Source organism: Micromys minutus, assembly GCF_963924665.1.
Source record: "Micromys minutus genome assembly, chromosome: 24".
Taxonomy (NCBI): Eukaryota; Metazoa; Chordata; class Mammalia; order Rodentia; family Muridae; genus Micromys; species Micromys minutus.
Window position 1 is genome coordinate 24,070,263 of NC_137959.1, and position 14,081 is coordinate 24,084,343.

The 14,081-nt window shown below is 36.7% G+C and overlaps 1 pseudogene across 1 annotated transcript; it reads right to left on the reverse strand.

Annotated features, from left to right (window-relative positions):
- Positions 1 to 357: 357 nt before the first annotated feature.
- LOC308436191 (alpha-enolase-like) lies at positions 358 to 1,634 on the reverse strand (annotated as a pseudogene). The gene has a single exon. The product of its transcript is annotated as an alpha-enolase-like (transcript).
- Positions 1,635 to 14,081: the final 12,447 nt, after the last annotated feature.

The window sequence follows — 14,081 nt, forward strand, 5'->3', positions numbered from 1 at the left end:
TGTATGCATGCTAGTAATACTAAACTTAATTCAATTGTGAAAGCTTTTGGGGGGGTGCTTCTGTGGCTTTTTCTTTTTTTGCATGTAAACCACTGTGGGAGTCTTGACAGTGCTCACCCTAGAGATTATACTGGAGTTCCGAGGGTTCTAGAAACTAGCTGGAAAGTCAGGTGACAGAAACAATGATTCAGACTGATTAAAGGATTACAAGGCTGGGCTCCAGCAGGGCTCCAGGTGGTCAGAGATGGACTTCTAAGGAAGCAGTGACATGGAAGGGGCAAGCACTGGGCTGGCCTTGATCTGCCTGGATGACTTCAGCAGCAGAGCTGGTGGCTGGAGGTATCTCTGGTCCATGCTCTACTTAGCCAGTGGGTTTCTGAAGGACCTGCAAGGAAACTTGGTTTTGCTGCCCAGCCCTTCCTTGAATCTAAAAATCTGATTGGACTTGGCCAGGTACTCAGATCTGTAAGGGGCACCAGTTTTGATCTGCCCAGTACAGAACCCCACTACTATGTCAGCAATGAAAGTATCCTCAGTCTCCTAAGACTGAAGGGACACCATGACACCCCAGCCATTGGAGTAGGCCAGTTTTCATGCCTGCAGAGACTTGGACACAGAGCCAATTCATTTAGAGCAGGAGGCAGTTGCAGGACTTTTCACTTGCAGCCATAGCAATAGTGCTTAGGGTTGGTCACTGTGAGGACATCCCACACTACCTGGATGCCTGCACTAGATGTGAACTTCTGCCAAGCATCCCAGTGGTCCTGGTCAAAAGGGGTCTTAAATAGACACCACTGCGTAGTTCTTGATGAAGGACTTCTACAGGTCAGCCAGCCAGTTGGATGTGATGTACTGGGTGGAGTCATCAGGAGACTTGAAGTCCAGGTTGTACTTGCTAGTCCTGTAGAACTCGGAAACAGCCACATCTATGCCAATGACAAACTGGGTGGTGTAGCCAGCATTTGCAGTTGCACTCTTGAGCATCTCCAGTGCTTCTTTGTCCTTACAGGATGTTAGGTGTGAATCTGCCCTCATCACCCACACTGGTGTCATCTTCCCTGTACTTCTCCTTGATGACATTCTTCAGATGTGGTAAAGCTCTATTCCAATGCACATGGCTTCCTTGAAACTACATGCCCTCATAGGCAGGATCTTGAATAATCATGGCCAGCGTGTTGCCAGCATGTAATCTGCTGTTGATCACATTAAAAGCTGGGGCTGACAAGATAACTTCAGGGTTGCCAGCCAAGGTAGAAATGTGATAGTAAAGGGGCACCCCCTTTTCCATGGCACCAGCTTTTCAGACAGCCAGGAAACTTCCAGGATGGTGTTTGCCCAAATTTAGATTTATTCTCAGAGCCAACCATCTTGATCTATTCTCTCTTGCTCCACAACATTCACTTTCTTACTAACTGAAGCAGGTGCAATAGCATTATTGATGTGCACAACAGCCTTTGAGATACCATGGAGTAAGTCTTTTCATTGTCTCTGAGTTCTAGGGCTTCAGAGATTCCAGTGGATGTACCACACGGCACAGCAGCTCAGAAGAAACTTTCCAGTGTAGAGATCCACTCAATAGTGGGATTCCCACAGAAGTCAAAGATCCCTCTGGCATGGAACCTGAGGATAGACATGGTGAACTTCTCTCACCTGGATCTCTGCAAAGGAAAGAAAGAGGGTTCTGTGGAGACCTAAAAGATCATTAAGGACAGCTATGGGCATGACCCTGTACCACAGCCCTGAAAGCCTTCTTTCTGATTTTCACTTAGAGAAAAATTTTGTTCTCCAATTTCTTGAGATTACAGTTGCCATTCTCATCTTGTGATCCTTTGCATTCTCAACAAGTCTAAATGTGGCCTGTGACATTCTTTTTGAACTCTTTTAACACTGTGTGTAGGTGAGGATTTGCTCTCTGTTGAAGCTACAGTCTATATATGTGCTTGCATGCAGTACAGTGAACATGCAGGGGCACTCAACGTTAATTAAAAACTGGTAATAGGTTTAATCATGATGAACTCTTTTGGTTTTGTTGAGGATGTCACCTGTCATTCCCCAAAAATTCCATTGTAATTGAACATTAATTAATGTTAACTTATCGATGAGCATCACAGTAAATTTGTGCAGAAGTGACAGCTTATGTGCTTAAGAAATGCTTTACAGAAAAGAAAAACAACAACAACAATAGCAACAAAAACAAAAGCAGAGTTCATTAGCTCATCTTAAAATACAATGTAGGGAGATATCTTTATTACTTAAAATCTGAGATTAAAATCAGGTAAGGTGGTAATAATGATGTATGACATTTGATGGCAATTTGTCTGAGTACTAATGAGGTTACAGAAGACATTCGAAATATAGATTTGCTTGGATTAACACTTTTACCATAAATGATAGGAGATGGGGCTTTTCTAATCATTACCCTGTAATAAAAGAACTGCTGAATTTTCAATAATGAAGATCATGAAGCAATGGTCTCATTCACGTGAAATAAAAGTATTTTTCCCCATGTTAAAAAAAGAGAGAGAGAGAGAAAAGCTATTAGCCATCTTTGAAGGTATTATACTCAGATATCATTTCTCCATTTCTGTAAATGACAACCATTAAATGCAATCATGCTACATGACAAGACTATTTTTATTACATCAAAAGGAAGAAAGGGATTAAAATGAATTTATTTCAAGGTGTGATTTGTCACTCTTTTTCCTCTTATCAAGCCACAGATGGGACAGCTTCCAACCTAAACACTGAGTGCTGACCTCACATTTGAATAAGTTAATGCAATCCGGTGTTCTTGGACAAGTACTAAAACCTCTCTTTTGTATCTAGGAATCCCAGAGGAATGTTGGATTTTAGAAGGTCAGCTCAAAAATTTCCTTTCTTTTCATCCTTTTCCCTTTTATCATTTGGAAGTTCCTGACAGCTTAGAAGGTCTGCTAGACATCTGTGATTTGAATGAAAATAGAGAAGAGGGTTTATATAGTATTTGCTGTTACCTAGCTCTTTTAGAAGCATGTTGAAATTACATGGAAAGCTTTATTATTAATGACAGTCTCTATAAATGGAAACTCAAGATGCATACATTGGAAAATTAAAAAGCATTCAATTTTTAAATAACATGTATGTTGGTTTTCAGTTGTGAACATAAGTCCATTCATTTACCTGTGTTGCTGAGATTGTTAAAATTATCTTATGCCCAGAACAAAGACAGCTAAAATTTTCAGTCCTTTTGGACCTGTCCAACAATCATTTGATGTTTACAAATGTATACTTCTTGGCCATGGAAAAATATTTTCTGCCTGAAAACTTAAACACTATCAGCATAAATACCTAGAGAAATGGGTTGTGTTGGTAGTATTATAAACTAATTTAAAGTAAAAGCTGAGGATTAACAGGACATTGCTTCTGTAGGTATTTAAACATGGCAGATGACTATAGTATCATACTTAGGTAATTCAGAGGGAAAAAATTCTTAAGTTTTGATAGGATCTTGAGCAGCTGGTGAAATTAGACTTTTCCCCAGTTTATACACTTGCACCTAATCTCCACTCACCTCTGAATTCTAAACTCCCAGCCTGGTTCCTGACACCCATTAGACAATAATTCAAGGAAATGTATACTTTGAATGAAGACCAAAAATAAGATATACCCTGCATGTGAAACATAATCTGTACATGAATTTTCATTGTATCTATTATTTCCCTGAGTTATGTTAATATTATTGTGAAGCCATTAATTAATCTGTTTGCCATATTCCAGTGTATCATCATTGTTTTTCAATATTTGGAGAGAGAAGTAAATGATAATTGAATTAATAAATCAATTTCTTTAACATAATAGTAAAATTTTTTATAGATGAGACATTACATAGTTTATATAACTTATGCTGATAGTTTAAAAAAGACTTGCATGCTTTTGCTCCAATAAGCACCAACAACAGAAGATCTAAACTACTTTCATTATACTACTTAGATATTTCTGTATTCAATGAATCAGATCTCCAAATGGTACTAACACAATAAACATTATTGTTGAAGAATAATAATTAACATAAATATGCATTCAGAATTTATGAGTGAAAGAGTATATCTAATTTATTTCTTTCAGTGTTGTATCTGAAGGATTTATTTGTATCACATTGAGTGAAAGAGAGGTTTTCTATCTACGTATAAATTCTAATTCATAAATAAGGCATATTTTATCTTTCTGATAATTATCCCATTTGGAGTAGTTAAACCTAAATTTATTAAATAAATGTGGACAGGTACAAAAATGTGGCCATGAATATTAGTTTCTGGTGGATAAAATTCCTAGTGTTTTAAAAAATATATGTATGCATGTATGTATGCTTGTATCATTATGTATGCTATATATAATTATCTGTTTCAATTCACTATTCATATCTCTATTTATAGTTATCATTTATTTCTCAGAACCTGTCTATCTACCTACTTCTATGTCTATTATAACTAATGAAAAAGCAATAGGCAGTTTCTTAGAATAATTTCAACCAATTCTTCATCCAATGGTACCACTTGAGAATTCTTTTTAATGTGCTGACAATTATTTAGCAAGGGCCTTGTATTTCATTTTACACATGGAAGGAAGGGTAAGTGGTATGCCATTGTAGACTGCATGTAGATGCATGCATGCAAAAATCAATAAAACACATATTCTAAGAACTAGAAGTCCTAACTATGTTTGACCACACATTTTTCTTGTATTATACTTAAATATTTTAATATGTTGGTATATTTATTTTTCAATTATACTCGAAGTTCTTTGTTGAAATTATGCCTTGTGGCAGTTCCAATACAATTTCAGATTCCCTTATTTCATTTAGTTTGACTTAGATATTTCTTCCTCATGTCACCTGGTACTTATATCTCCTGAGTTGTTTAACACTCTGCTTTGTAGTGGATCCTCTGTTTGGCTTATTTCTCCATGTCAGTATCGTACTCGTTGAAGATTCATGGATATTGTATGTTTTATACTTATTTCAAGAATGAAATATTAAAAGCTTTATAGGTGGGGATCCAGGTCTTTTTCGTTCTGATCCTGAACCAGAGAGATATGCCTAATCCTTTTGTGTTCAGTTAAATTTACCCCAAATCATTTCAATCAGTTCACTTCCCACACTGATTAGTTATGTTGTCTGCAATATGTCATTCAAAACAGAAATAATCCGGAGTGAAAACAGACATTAGAAATGGCACATTCAGATAGGACATATTCTGCTTTTTTCCCCCCTGAAGAAAGCACACAGGTTTACATTTATACAAATAAATCTTGGTCTCTATGGCTTGCACAGGAAACAATATTCTTAAATTCAAGCTTTAAAATATTTTGTATCATTACTTTGCTCTTTGGATAATTTTCAAAACCACAATGTCTCAGAATATGGCAGATTTTCAAGTGTAGTTTTGCTGAGTAAAACTACTGAGATTAAAAAATTATACTCTAAAATCTTATCAAACATGATTGAGTAGCTGAGTGTTCCTACATTGAATATTATAGGGGATTCAACTATATTTCTCACCTCATTTGTTATGTGTTTAAGCATATAATTATTTCTATCTGGAAGTTCCCACTAAGTTACATATGAGTTCATAAGACCTACCAATGATTCATACCAGAAATAAATAAGCTTATCTATATAGGGTTTGTCAAACTTTGGAAACAATTAAAAAAGAATTAAAGAATATAGTCAAAGGCAATACTTTATAATTTATATATTCAGATACAAATAATAAAACAGCAATAGATATTTAGATTTATGTTTAAATGAAGAGGAGTACAGAGTTTCTCTGGAAGAAAAATCTAAATAAGTTCTGTATTGTTTTTCTTCTATAGTCTTACTACTAAGTAATTAGGATAAATCTCGAGAAGTAAAAGAGTGTTCATAATCTTGGATAACAAGCAAAAGGGATGGAGATAAAAGAAAAGATGATGACGAGGAAATGGAAAAAGAACAAGGAAAAGAAGGAGGAGAAAAAGAGGAGGAGCAGAAGAGGAGGAGGAGAAGGAGGGGGCAGATGACTTAAGTCCCTGAGGCAGAGAAAATAGACATCCATACAGCCATCATTTGAGAGTGAAAAGTGTTATCAATAAATTCCTACAGGATTTAAACTCAAACTGCTTCATAGTTTTGTCTACTCATTGCTATTGACCTGTCTAGAACTCATGACAGTTTTTAAATTGTTCATAAATCTTATAACACATCAGTGTTTCAAGTTTGTCTCCTTGCTTAGCTATATGCTCTTTGCAAGGACTGTGTGGTGTCTTATTATCATCCACATTGCAGTATATGAGTAAGACAATAATTACTGAATAAACATTTGCTGAAAAAAAAAATGGGACAATAGATAAGTTCATGTTTCCAGTCTGGGAATCTACAGGTATTCAATATAAGAAACTGAAGGGGTAAAATTTTACATTAAATATATCAGGGCTTTTTACATAATTTTAAAATGAATTTTAAAGAATAAAGTCACTTGTTTTGGCAAAGCATCAACATTGAGAACATAGTTTCCATTTTACACATGCTGTGTTACCATCTAAAACCGTGGTAGTAACAAATTAGGAATATAAAACTGTTAAAGGAACTATTGGTAACTCAATAAAAAAGACTGGATAGTAGAAATTTTAGGCAATTTCCTAATATTACTTCATTTAAAAACAACAGTTAATTTGAAAAGAGGCCAAGATTTGAAAAAGAGAGAGAAAGGGTATATGGGTAGCTTTAGAGAGAGAAAAGGGGGAGGAAGAATAATTTAATTATATTAAAATTTCTAAAAAAGAAACACTTTTAAAATGTCATTAATTTTTAACAATGAATATTTTTATATGAATGACATGTTATCTTCAAATTCTGAGAATTAGAAGCAGATTTATGGAGATTATATTTAAATAAAAAGAAGAAAACGGGCACTTCCAGATGCATATTTTTCTTCAATCACATAGCTGAAGGGCAGACCTCAGGACTGAGGAAAACAACTGTCTATGCATCTTGGGTTTTATAGGATGGAAATGAGCAACTTTGGGGAAGGATGTGTTCATGTGTAGATCAGTTGCCCCATGCAGTCTGCAGTGGTAGTTGCCAGGGTTTTGGTGTCTGAATCTCCTCTCAGAGGGTTCTGGAGATGTTTGTTCTCAGTCATATTCTCTGTCCACAGATTCTGAGTCCATGCATGGCCTTTACATACTTCATTGAGCAATAGAAGTAGCAATTTTATAAAGATACCTAGATTACAAAGTTTTTTTTTTTTAACTGATGTGGCCTTGCCTTGATTTTCAATACTTTAAAAGAGCAAAATATTTTCATTTGTAAGATCTGTTTTTTTTGTTGTTTCTTTTTGTTTTTTTTTTTAGTTATAAGCATGCCATTGCAATAATGAAATGTGATCAATAGAATTATTTTGTTTAAGTTAATGGAAAACTTGAATTTTGGATCTTTGGCTCTTATTTCTAAGTGTGCTGTCCCTGTGAAAGTTATTTTATATGTTATTAGTCATATATCAAGTGGGTAGAAATATATTTTATTGCATATGAAACTAAAGTCTTAAAATGGCATAGAAAATCTAAGGACACAGTTTTGCTTTTACATCACTTAGAGGCTTATAAACTAGAGAAAATACTTTCACGGTAGAACTTGATGAGCCAGTGAGTTTATTGGTGTTGCTGGTACATTATTGCATTATCTTTAATCAAATTAATTTACATAAGATGAATAATTTGAAGCTTGGGGAAGATATCTCTCATGAACATTGTACAAAATGTGGGTAAGAGTAAGTTCAATGCATCACATTAACATTTTGATTGTTATCCCTCGCCCTCCTCCCATGAATTCATGAGGTTTTCAGTTTACGTGTTATCTGACTGAAGACTGCCAGTTCTCCTGGGCCACTTGGTAGAAGTTGCACATGCACTCTGTTCCACTCTTTATCCTGCTCACCCTCTTGTTCAAGTTATCTTCTGAGTTACAGAAAAGCTAAGCACTGAGCCTCACATCTCTATATCCTATGTCTGTGTAGCATATGGTATTTTCAGAAACAGATATCTATCATGTACTCATACATGTCGCCAACAGCAGTGGCAATGGTCATTTAGTGTGGGAAGGATACAGGGGCCAGATAGGTTAAGAAGAAATTATGATGTAGATGTAACCCACTCTTAATTTTTATATAATGAGCTTCCTATTTCCAAACATAATATTTTTCCAAAAATCTTACATATCTACATACTTTTATTAGCTGTTTTTGCTATTCTTTCAGGTGCTCTTAAAGTCTTAGACATTTAGAACTTTGCATCATGTTAACTATGCAATGAATTAATTAACAGAGAGGGAGGAAAGACACAAAGCAAGATCCTAGACCACTGCCCCAATGATAAATTTCTACACTGAAGATACAACACTGTGAATAGACTCTCAAGTCTCACTGCCATTTATTGTAAGCAAAGGTCAATTTCTTCTGGAACTCAGCAGCTAAGAGTAGCCTAGAAGAAAATATCCATAAAGCACAGTGCTTACTACATTAAGGCACACCACAGTATTTTCTCCCAGTAACAAAAGCAAGGAACTAGGGCTTTCTTTTGTTAATAATCCCTTTAGCTAAAACTAGCTTCTAATGATATTAACATACATTTCCAAGACCTGTACGAATACACTATCATTTTAAATGAAATACACCCAAAAGATGCTCCAAAATATAATGAAGACACATGTTTCTCTAAGTTCATAGCAGTCTTATTTATAATAGCTAGAAGCTGGAAATACTCCAGATGCCCCTTTTCCCAACAATGGATACAAAAAAATGTGGTGCATTTATACAATGGAGCACTACTCATTAAAAACAATGACATCATGAAACTCTTAGGCAAATGGATGGAAGTAGAAAATATCATCCTGAGTGAGGTATCCCAGACACAAAAGAACACATGCAGTATGTACTGATAAGTGGATATTAGCCCAAAACACAGAATACTCACAATACAACCTGCAAACCATGTGGAATTTAAGAAAAAGGCATTTAGATCTTTAGAGGCTTAATGCCCCAGTGAAGGGTGATGCTAGAACAGTGAGGGAAGAATGGGCGAGTGAGTGTAGCAGCACTCTAATAGAGGCAAAATGGAGAGAGGAGAGGAAGCACAGAAATGGAGTGGTAGAAAGATAACTGAGAGGGGGATATCTCTGTAAATGTAAAGGGATAAAATTATTAATAAAAAAATGTAAGGTAAAGAGTAAAGTTAAATGACTTGGACAATAGAGTAAAATGCCATTTTAGGGACTATAGAGAGAAATATGACCATTTTGCTTATTTCTTTGCCAATTTGGACTGCAGCCTTGAGAACATGTCACTCTCAGTCACAAACTTGACAATTTTGGAATACATCTTTGTTTTGGGGGCTGTGTGCTGGAAGGAGGAGGGTTCTCTCCTGAGGAGGTATACTCCTTTTCAGATAGTAAGAGTGCTGTGGATAGAATATAATATGTAGTCTTTTCTAACCTTTTGTTCTTTATACTAGATCTGCCCAGGAAAGTGCACATTCTCAAATTCTTCAACCACAGACTCTTTTTAATATATACATAGATGTGTGTGGAAGCAAGGAGGGGTGGAGGAATCTTCTGTCTGTCAGTTCCTCTGAAAATTGGACATAGTACTACCTGAGAACCTAGCTATGCCAATACAGGGCATAAACCCAAAAGATGCTCTAACGTATAACAGGAACACATGCTCCACTATATTCATAGCAGTCTTGCTCGTAAGAGCCAGGAACTTGAAAGAACCCAGATGTCCTTCAATAGAATAATGGATAAAAAATGTGGTTCATTTACATAATGGAGTACTGCTCAGTCATTTAAAACAATGAGTTTATGAAATTCTTAGACAAATGGATGGACCTAGAAAATATCATACCGAGAGAGGTAACCCAATCACTAAAGAACACACATGTTATGCACTCACTGATAAGTGGATATTACTGGAAAAGCTCAGATTACCCCAGTTACAATTCATAGACCACATGAAGCTCAAGAAGTTGAAAGACCAAAGAATGGAAGCTTTAGTTCTTCTTAAAAGTGGAAAGAAAATATTCAGAGGGGGAATACAGAAACAAAATTTGGAACACAGACTGAAGGAGAGGCCATCCAGAGACTGACTAACCCAGGGATCCATCTCATATATAGTCACTAAACCCAGACAATTTTGTAGATGCTAGGAAGTGCATGCTGACAGAAATGCTCTCCCAAAGCATGAAAAATACAAAGTCAGATGCTCCCAGCCAACCACTGGACTGAGAATGGAGTCCCCAATGGAGGAGATGAAAAAACATCTGATGAAGCTGAAGGGGTTTTCTACCGCACAAGAAGAACAATTAAGCAGATGCCCCAGAGCTAACAGAGACTAAACCAACAATTAAAGAGTAGACATGAAGAGACCCATGGCTCCATGCTGTAGCAGATGATGGCCTTATCAGGCATCAAGGAGAAAAGAGTTCCTTTTCCCTGTGAAGGTTCAATGCCCCAGTGTAGGTGAATGCCAGGGTGAGAAGATGCAAGGGCTTGTGTGAGTGGGAGAACACTCTCATGGAGATGGGAAAGGGGGGATGCGATGGGGGAGTGAAGAGGTAAAACCAGAAAAGTTATATCATTTAAAATGTAAGTAAAGCAAATATCCAAAAAATATTGTTGGTGAAATTGTAGATTAGCTTTGCAAAGTGATTGGTCAAAGATATAGCATAAAAGGTAAAATATTTATGATATAGATGTCTTTGAAATACAGTAATACAGTAAAAAAATACTTATATACCCAATACTGTTATTAAATTTTAACTTATAAAAGGTAATCAACTCCCTACAGGAACAGAGTATTTTCAGTTAAAAAGCTACTTACCATTTCTATAGCTATAATATGTTGAATGAGCTGGTTGATCTTTTAACAATTTCTTTTATAAATTATTCACAAAAGAGCAGTAATTAAATTATATTAGCACCATGGTAACTACTGCATTAAATATTCTTAGACTTTGTGATCTGGTATTTGAGGAATCAAAGATATATTCTATTCTGTAACAATTACAAACTGTGGATGATGTTTGGGTCGACCTTCAGTAGCCTAATGAAACAGGAAATCATTTCCAACTGTATTCAAGTGATGATAACAGATAGTGTCCAGGTATAGAGGAATCCTATGGCCGAGTAGAAATTATGTTGCACGCAGTATTGCAACATGATTCCCCCAGATTTTATCTATGATTTTGTTTCTGTTTATTGAGAGGTGGATGCTCTCAGACAACCATTGGACTGAAAACTCCAATGAAGGAGTTAGAAAAATGTTGAAGAAACAGAAGAGGTTTGTAATCCCATAGGAAGAACAACATTATCAACCAATGAGACATCCCAGAAATCCCAGGGATTAAACCACCAACAGAAGAGTACATATTGGGGGGGGCGACCCATATGTAGTAGAGGGATAAAGAGGCCTTTGGTCCTGTGAAGGATCAATGGCCCAGTGTAGGGGAGTTCCTGGGAAGTGAAGTAGGAGTGGGTGGGTGGGTGAGCACCCTCATTAAAGCAGTGGAAGGGGGAATGTGGAGGGGAAACCAGAAAAGGGTATAACATTTGAAATGTAAATAAAAATATTTACTTTTTTTTAAGAATAAGAAAGAAAAATGGTTAATTTCTTTTTGTTAGGCAGTAAAAAGGTAAAATATATACCATGGTGGTTTCAAACCTTTCCTATATGATAGGATGCTTATTTTTAATGAGAATGATTACTTTAAGCATATAATTAATAATTTCTAGATTAATTTTACAGGACTGAATAAAAATTATCACTAACTTAGTGAGTTATAAAAAAAGAAATGTGTTCTATTGAATCTCTAGAGACCAAAAGTCTGTAATCAGGATCCTGGTTAGTCTATATTCCCTGAAAATTTACAGAACATGTTATTGCATATTTTTTTAGCTGTTGGAACATCAGAAAGTTCTTAGCCTGGGGTGTCATAACTTTAATCAGTTTTTCCCTTGCAGGGCCACATTTCTCATCTTTTTCTGCCCTCTTCTCTCATGTGGGGTTTAACTGCCTTGCATTGAGGGATCAATCTACTATAATGTATTATCAGAATTTATGCAATTAGTTCTACAATGAACATTCCCTAGTGAAGTAAAGTTGATGTATGGTGGTGATGACATTTTGGGGGTAAATTGGTTCCTCTGGCATAGTATGATGACTGTGCCATAGATCAAGCGTTACTGTGGTGTCCTGTGGACTTCTTAGCGTGGTTATCATCCTAGTGAAATAAACAGAGCAACTGTCTGTTACCAATGTTATGATGTGGGGATCGAGCACTCACACTTGCTATGGAGGAGAAGGGATTCACTGAAGCTCCCTCATACCTTCAGTGAACTCAGCTATGCTAGTCTGGAATCAAGATAAAATTTTAGCAGAATGTGGGAAACCACTGAGATAGCTTCTTTGAGTTATCACTGTACTGCATAGGAATTCTCATGGAAAAAGCTGTTCCTACATTAAACCTGCAATATCTTCACCTGCTCCTTTGAGAAAGCCTACCAAACTCATTGGTTTGAGGAAGAATCAAAAGACAGAGGAAGAATAAAGGGATATGTTGTGGAATGATATCCTTTGTACAAAAAGTGGCTGCTGTGCACTTGAACTTCCTGGAGCTGTGATTACTGAAGGAGATCTGCCTAAGATCGACCCAGTAACTTTTACATGCTAGAGTTTCTAGGCTTCACGAAGGATTAATAGATAGTTTGGGGTTACTAGCAGAAAGGTTTTATGAGGCTCCATTGCTTTTTGATATTGATAGTTTTGAGATTAGTCATTGTTGGGATTCTGTAAACCCCACCCCTCAGTTACCTAGCAACAGCCAGGTATACCCTACCCCTCAATTACCCAGCAGTAACCAGGTATGCTCTGCCCCAGTGACCTGACAGTATAAAAGGAGCTGGTTGACCTCTCCTCTCTCTCTCTCTCTCTCTCTCTCTCTCTCTCTCTCTCTCTCTCTCTCTCTCTCTCTCTCGCTCTTGTGCTCTTGCAGCCTTGCTCTCCCACCCCTATCCCTTCTCTTCCCTTCCCTTCCCCCTCTCCCTCCTTGTGTTCATGCCGGCCTCTACTCCTCTACTCCCCCCCCCTCTCTCTCTGCCTCTACCACCCTCTTAACTCTCCCATGACCTGAATAAACTCTATTCTATACTATAACATTGTGTGGCTGGTCCCTCAGGGGGAAGGGATTCCCAACATGAGCCCCACAGAGGCATCTCCCTTGCCCCCACTCTCTTCATCCTTCCCCTAATATTGGTGCTGAAACCCTGGACATCATCTTTTCACATTGGTGCCCTGTGACTTTTCCTTTCAGTGACTTTTCCTTTCATTGGTGCCCCATCATCTTTTCCTTATAGTCATGACCAAAAATATGAAAGGAATGGCTCTCTAGGTTCAACTCTCTGTAAGTTTTGTGTGTGTAAAGGATAGTTATGAAATGTGCTTACAACACCACACCCTCTATATGTAGAACTCAAATTGCTTGAGAAGAAAGAGTAAGTTGCCCATGCCCTTCTAGTTGATTGAATTCTGATGCTTCCACAAATAATTTCCATGGCTTCCCAAGCCATACTTGCTCAGTTCCATTGTTTCCCTCATTGTTGAGGTAAATAAACACTTGGGAATTGTTCACACAATAAAACAAAGAAAGAGAAAGGACATTGCCCTAGCAAATGTTTCCAGTCTCTCATCAGCTATGCTTCTGGTATCCTAATACAATTCACACAATTATTGCAACTAATGTAGGATTGTATGCATAGAGACTTTCTTCTTTAAATTTAGAGATCATTTCCAATTAAATTTAAAACTAAGAAGGAACCACATATTTTGGGGCTTTCGGCATTTGTCTTGAGCTGTAATAATTTTAAAGACACATCTGAACAATACATGATTGTTATTCAGAGAGAGCTGTATATTATAAAACTGCTGACCTGTTTGTTGTCAATATATTGCCAACCTGAAAATATAAAGACAGGTGAAGACAAAAATTTTCATATCATTTCAGCTTTGTTCTTCATT